The sequence below is a fragment of the Papilio polytes genome, unplaced genomic scaffold (assembly GCF_000836215.1).
Source record: "Papilio polytes unplaced genomic scaffold, Ppol_1.0 DF823934.1, whole genome shotgun sequence".
Taxonomy (NCBI): Eukaryota; Metazoa; Arthropoda; class Insecta; order Lepidoptera; family Papilionidae; genus Papilio; species Papilio polytes.
Window position 1 is genome coordinate 619958 of NW_013525270.1, and position 8419 is coordinate 628376.

An 8419-nucleotide genomic window follows, 5' to 3' on the forward strand; every position below is an offset into this window, starting at 1 on the left:
CTTGACACTTTAGTGACATTCAGGTTTAAATGTTTCCATTGTAAAAACGAAAAACACATAAAACCTTTGTGAGAATATGTTTTTGCACTTGTAACCCTATTATAACTTTTACGATAACCGGCGATTTGATGCAACTCACCCTAACAATGCTTAATAGAATAGCACAACTCGATATGTAACAAGCTTTTTATCCGACTAAAATCTGTAAATAGATCTTTTCATGTCAGCAAATGGGAATACTTTTGTAAACAGAAGTTACATTTTGCTAGCACAGAGCTCGCCTTACGGCGAAATGTTCTCTCAACTCACAACGAGTTGGTATTTCGAGGAATTTAAAAGCAATCTAACTAGATTGAGATTTATAACAAACTAGCTGTTCCCGTGGGGATTCATCCGCATAAAATTATGAAAATTTTATTTTATTGTTTACATGTGTCAAATTATCAATTGCAAATGTCAAAATGACATGACATGATGACAAAGCATGGCAACCTTGCTTCCTTGATATTGGCAGCAACTTATAATCTCTTTCCGACATTAGGGTTTTTATCAAAAATTAAAAAAAGAACTATTCGAAAACATGCTGTAATTGCTGACATCTTAGGCAACAAAGAAGTGTGTGTTTACGCTTTATTATATTAGTATATAAAACGATCCACCTCACATTCGCCTAGGCGGCATATCCATACTTTTGTAATAGGTGTAAAATATAGCCTGCTACTAAGAGATTTTTTAAATTGGGTAAGTACTTACGGAGACTATTCAATGGAAACAATGAAATGTTTTCTTTTTGTAATATCCCATTGGAATCTGCTATAGGTAAAGTAAATATTTAAGTATTCATATAGAGTATTTACTGTACGAAGTAATGCTAGCAGTATGTCAACAAATGCGACTATTTTCATTACTTACGAGGTTTAAATTCAAACACAGTACATATTTTACATATCACTACACCCCTCTCAAACTTAGTGGAAACCTACTGTAACTATTAACCATGTCTTGAACAGGCCAGCTTTCCAACGAATCTAAAGTTGCTAAATAGTATTTGGCACCGTTTGCCCAAACGTGTCACCGGAATTGCACACACGATCGCTTTGGTATAAAGTTAGAAACTGTACATGACTGTACAAACATTTCCTTTGAAATTATTTCTAAGAATACATAACATATTCATGTAATTGATTTATTACATCTATTTCTCTATTAAAATTAAATTACTTTAGTTTTGACTATCATCTTTACAGTGAAATAAATGTATAATGTTCAAATCCTTATCCAGAAACATTGTTTAGAAGTGTATACGTGTTAAAACAGGATCAAAGCGAGATTGAGTCGTCCACAGTGCACTAACGAGCACTTGGCACTCTTGACATTCGTGAAAATAATGATTCCCTGTTTGTCTTTGTTGTCTCTGATCTGTGTTTATACATTTAAAAGTAGAAAGTGACAGACTAACTTACTGAAAAATCTACACACAGTCTAAATTCCTAGACTGACGCTACTTGCATCTGGAGACTTGAAAATTACTACATTATTGTCCACATAGATAAAACTTACAAAACTGATTTCTTTAAAGTCGAAAATTGAAATTGAAAGTTGTACACAAATACATTTTTGTTCGGAAAAATATGCCTAAGAATTTACGCATTTTCAAATAGTAATATATGTAGGACATTTTAAAATGCGGGTGAAATCGCGGGATTTTAGCTACCAACCTATAAAATAATAAAAGCTTGTAACAACTTGACATATGGAAAGGGCTCATATCTTTAATGACCAGCTTTGTTTGTTATTTATTTTTTAAGTATTCACATTTTAATATAAAACAGCGCGCAATGCTGTTTAGGAAATCTTCTACTAATAGTTTACTAATGAAATATAACTTTACCTGTAATTTTGTTCTCTAGAGCTCAGATAACAAAATAACATCAGATCATTTCTCCTGGATCCGGGAATTTCATTACTTGGTTAGACAACCGTCGATATTCCGTCACTGACCATATCAAGTTACTCGGGATAATAATATAATAAAGTTTACATAGATATATTCATATACATTTACACGACAAACTGCTACGCAAACCAAAATTATTTCATCCCAGCTATAAATGCTAATCGTTAATTGTATGTAAATAAAGTTTGGCAACAAATTAAACAGAAGTACTGTTTATGCGGCTTACAATTTATTGGTTGAAGTGCACTTTTGCAATACAATAGTTTAGGAATAGCCAATTTTAATAAGGATTTTACATCTTTCCGCCACATGTGAATAATCAAACATTTATAAAGTAAATTCTACTTTGAAATGTTAATAACTTTTAATAACATTCTGTTAAATAATTTAATCTAGCTTTCGCCTGAACTCCGTTCGCGTAATCTTCCAGATTAAACTCTACATATATGCCAAATTTCATCGAGATCTGTTCGGCTACCACAACATCCTTCTATACATACATCTTAAATTATAATATTTATAAGATTAAGTTGCAATATGCACCAAAAATAATAAAACCGCGATTGCTGAATTCAGTTTATCAAACTAACGAAATTTGCGTTTAATTCTCGAAATAACACTAATATTTGTTTTCATTACAGCTATTATCCATAAATTGTCTGAAGTATATTTGCAATGCACGCTGGGAATGTAAGATAAGGTTAGAAAATATACTATAATACAGAAAGAATAGACAAGAGAGGCACTAGAAGTGAATGCAACAGACGCAATATAATAATTAATCCTCTAATTATACCAGATGGTACTCTATGGAAATGAGATCGTGTTGCAGGAATACACCTAACTCCGACTCCAACGCTTTCTGAGCCGCGATTAACTAAAATTATTATTGTAGTTTCAACTAGAGACATATTTGCATTTCACTAGTGTTGCACTTTTAGGTTATGTCGTAAAAAGCTATACATTTACTCTCATAGACTATTTACTTTAATTCTAAAAAACATATTAGACAAAAATAACTAATCCAATAAATCCAATTTTAAATCTGCCTGAAACCTAGAAGCGTTGACTATATAAAATTATATTTATTGCGACAAACTTATATTTGCCGATTAAATTCAAGAATTTACATGACTATTGATGTTTAATAAAGAAATATGTACTTTTAACTTTTCTTTGTTCTTAAAACCAATCCCGTTAGATCCATATCGGAGGGGATACCTTTTATACAATTTACTCGAGCCGGCTGCACACTCGACGTTTTAGCCTCTCAGCGCGTCTCTTCAACTTTTTCATAATCAAAGGAGGCCAAGTGCTTGCCTTTACCGAACGACCTGTTAGAAGATTCGATTTTTATTTACGAAGGAACGTATGTACATTTCCCTTTATTTGCTCCGAACTGAATATATTTCCCTGTGACGAGACGTTTCTGTTGAGTGTTTCACATTTTCTACTTATTTATTTCATCGATGTTTTTTAAACACTACAAGTTATGTATAAAAAATAACGGTAAATAGAACCATAGTATTTCATTTGTTTTTCAAAGCTTATTTCTGCTAATATTATGTTTTATTTGATATTATTCAATATATTGTTCTGTATTATAAAAGCTTAGGTCCTAGACATTTGACCTCAAACTTCATTTATGCTAAGACACTTAAGTCTTAAATGTTAAGCTAATTTTAGGTTAAGCTCAAATCTATGCAATTTAAACGTCTAGGCGATGTAACCAAGTTTCTTGAACAACTGTATTAAAATACTCTAACATCCAATTTATAAAAAATACAGTAAATGTTCTTCCATCAACATTCATTGTTGTCTTGACATCAGTGGTCATCAATCTGGTGACCCGTTTTAGTAAACACATCTTCGTCTTAAGATTACCTTTTCAAAAAAGGCTTATTATCCCTTTTCATACAAACTAGCTATTATTAGCGAATTCGCGCGTTAATTTAAAAATTATAGCCTGTGTTCACAGATAAATGTCTTTTTTAATGGTGTAAAAAATTTTGAAATCGGCTCAGTAGTTTTTCCGTAATCGAATACATACAAAAATACAAATCTTTCCTCTTTTTAATACCAGTATAGATTACAAGGAATGATTACGAATTGTGATTCCAAAACAAAAATACCTATATGAATCATCAGTTCTCTAAGTTTCATCTAAGATATATTCAAGTTAATTAATACGACTCAATCAGAATTCCAATGTTGTAAATAGTTTCGGATCAAGTATTGTTAACGGATTAAGATGTTACGCTTCGACATACATTCACCGTCTGAGAAACTATTTGCTAAATCGAAATTCAACTGCCAACTCGATTTCAAGTTTGAGATGAAATAATTAGCTTTATTAACAAAGGAACTAGATCTGATTTAAATCCAGATCGAGAATTTATTTTTAAATATCTTGTTTTCTTTATTAACAATATATCTTAGTATAATTTAAATTTAAAGAACGATAATTCCAGAGGGTTTACTTTCTTTTATGAATTAATAAAAAAATAATGCTTCTACTTTCCAGTATAGAGAAAAATACGAATTATTAATTTTCAACAAAAAAATGTTCTTTTTTTTCAATGAATATGAGATAGATGAATATAAATTAAGAAAAAAATTGATTATTTTTGCGATTATCATCTGTTTTTATGATTGAAAAATACTCTACCAACGATATGTTCTCCTAATTGCCTCTTACGCGTTCACAGAACGAGATGGAGCGATAAATTCCCTCATAATCCGCAAATACAAGGCAAATTAAATTAATCATGACGCGCAATTCTTCACAACCGATGCTTTGAAATACTCGTTGATTAATATCTCAATTAAAAATAACGAGAATTGAAATATTAATAACGGAAGCATGTTTACCCATTTTATCGGTATAAAACAATTTTCAGCTGATTAAATGGAGATAGTATAGTTAAATTAAAAGTGCGTACACTTATGACTAAATTATCGCACGACTGTTTAGTCACGCTTTGATTTCTATGAACTTATATGGAGGTGCGCACACTACTCGATTTTTAGTTGTACAACTAAACAGTTGAATGAGATAAAAACAATTGACAATCGCACAACTGTTGTAAGTCAAAGGTATTCGCTCGCTCTAAGCAATCAGGTTAAAGTAATCTTTTATAAGGTATGATAAGTAATTTTATTTAGACCTCAACTTAAGGTTTCCGAGTAACTCATGCGTCATGTATAGTTCTTACCAAATATCTTGGTAATCTGAAGCGCGCTGCGTAGCACCTTCTCCTACAACCCGCTACGAACCGCTACGCTCCGCTACACCTACGTCTGTATAAAGGTGTTCTACGCAATTCACTCGAAGTTAAGGCCGCAAAGATATCTGAAAACTACTGTACAAGGGCGATATGTTTGAAACACGCTAGTAATGCCTATTCACTGTACTCTTGAAGTTACCCATGTCATAATTAGACAGATACTGACGTCAACAACTTGTTCTTGTACCCTACTGTAGGCACGTGTAAAGGTAGCAGTACTTTAAAATTACGAATGCGAATAAGCTATTCTTTGATTTTTTTTATAATATAAGGTGGCTAACGAGCAAGCGGCCACCTAAATCCACCGAAATAGAAAGCGACCGCTGCCCATAAACATCCGCAATCGTAGATGCGTTGACTACCCTTAATTGACGGAGGAGGAGACGCACATAAAGAGGACATTTCCCCTTCCTATGCGTCTCCTCCACCGTCAAATCCACCTTTCCCTCTCATCCTTTCCTCTAATAAAAGGGTGAAAAGGGAAAGGGACTAAAATTAGGCCTCCGGCACCACACTCATCAGACGAAACGCGGAATTGCTTCCACTTCACGCCTGTTTTCTGTTTGGTCGTGGTATTACACCGGGCGAGCCGACCTAATCGTGCTAAGATGTTAAAGCGGGCTCTACCACTGACAAAATTGTATTGAATTAGAAAAAAAATGTATTGATTGTAATGAAACAGCAATAAAATGCTCAAGAACATTTAATTTGTTATTTCAATGAAACACGATAAAATAGCTATTAGATAAATACGTTATACAGATATGCAATCGGGAGTAGAATTAGTTTTAGCCGCAACCTTTCAAAGAGGGCTGACTACTGAGGCGGGAGCACTCCGGATTAACGAATGAAATCAAATTACGTTGCCCGGAGCTGTCGGCAGATCGTTTTTATTTGGAAAAAAACGTTATTCGAATCGGACTTTTAATTCATCATTTGCTTTTATCGTATTTTGTACCGTATTTTAAAATACGGTACAAAATACTAAAAAAACTATCTAATTAATTTCTTAACGCTACTGATACAATAATAGATAATATTTAGTTAAATGTTTTGCTACAGCTAAGACTGGCATAATTTTAGTTAGTAAAAATACAGCTAAAGTTATTTTTAGTTAGTTCGGTATCGGCACATTGTCATGACCTTTTTTAAGGTGACTAATACGGTACTGCATTGTCAGTTCGACCAATTTTAATTAGTTATGGTGTATAAATACAAACACTATCGACTTTTTGTTTCTAAAAATAATTTACCCCAATACTTGCTTTTTACACAATTTACTTGGCGTACACTTTTCTCTGCACACTCCACCTTTTAGCCTCTCAACTCGTCTCTTCAACTTTTTCATAATCAAAGGAGGCCAAGTGCTTGTCTTTACCAGACTCGTTAGAACTTTCCTTGTTTATAGATATTTATAGATGTCCTACATACTTAACCCTTTATTTACGACTATGGGAGTTCATAAGAAATCATTGAAAAAACTTTTTAAACATAGGTAACGGTTACAAGGCTTAAGTGCAAAATTGGGTATGAAAAACAGTATTAACCTGATACACTTTGGTCACTTAAGGAGCTGGACAAGGGTATCCACTTATTTAGTAGATTTCATTGCAAGCAGAGCCCCACATGCATATGTTCAGAAGCGCATGAGTCCGTACTGCATGTCATCACAGAGTGCCCGTTGTGTGTTGCTATGAGACGCAACACTGAAATAGAAATAAAAGGCAAGATTAGAGCAAACTAGTTGGAAACAAGGGAAAAATTTAGAATTTCGCAATGAGACGGTCCTATAGTCAACAAGAGGAACAGGGTGAAATTTAAATAAGTACTTGTAGTATTTTTTAAACTTTTGTTTTCCTTTTTTTTAATTAATTGTTCACCAGCTTTGAATTGAATTGAAATTTTAATTTTGTCGTAATGTATATTTTTATTGTATTTAAAATGTATGTAATTTTACGGAATTAATTGTAGTTTAAATTTATTAACTAAATATTATTTAGCTTTAATCGTTTTAAATGTTTATTGTTTTTAAATTACTTTAAAATTTTCTGATTTTAACTGTGATTTATATGTAGAACATAAACCTTTAAAATAAAGAAATAAAGGTATACCCGATACCCAAGTCTCTGATTAAAAATATGTTAAGGGAACGAGAGTGTGGAATAACACCCCACAAAGTAAAAGTAGTATAGTAACTTACAATATAAGTAATATTTAAAGAACGATAACTGTTTCTTAGATGTCTCAGGTACCTTACCGCCCGGTAAAGGCCGAAACCATTTGTCAAATTAAATTTCTGCTGACAAGCGGATCTTGGGCTCGGGATTAACTAATTACTTTAATTAATTATCGGCTCATAAAAGGTTTAGCTATGTATTTATATTTGATAGTAACCTTTTATTTGAGTTCTTCAGAAAATATTAAATATTCTGTTTATTCCTTTTGGAGATGACTAGAAATACTGGAGTTCCAAATTTAAAAGTTTTAAAAATAAAAAAGACATATTTTCAACTGATATAAATTTTTTTTGCATTAGTTTAGTTATGGTTTAATAGTTTTATTAGTAGACTAGCTGTTGCATGCGACTTGGCCCGCTTGTAAAAAAATATAGCGATGTTTTTAATGGTATAATAAATTTTATACAAAAGTAAATTATCTTTCTAAAGATGAAAGAATTTTTAAAACCGGCCTAGCAGTTTTAGAATTATTTCAATGCATACAAAAATATAAATCTTTTCTCTTTATAATATTAGTATAGATGTTCAAAAATTCTTATGCCAGATTAAAAAAGTAATAAAACTAGTACAATCTCAAAGAGCAGTAATCCAAGAACAGAAGTTTTAAAGTATCAAAACGATAATAAAAATCTTAATCCAACGATGAAACTGAGAATAAGAAAGGATTTATAACACTACGACGAAATGGCAAAAAGATGTAAGATTTAGCATTATTCCCGAACCCGTTTCGATCCGCCTTTTATATTTTCATCGTATACCTTTTCTTAAATCGCATATCCTCCCTATTGAAGTTCATTGATTATCTAAAACTTCACTGAATTTAAACCTCATTTGCCGAGAACATATCCCTGAAACCCATGCGATATAACCAGTAAGATTATTAAGTAATTATGTTAATGTATCTAAAAATGTTTTAAATAAATAAAGAAACATTAATT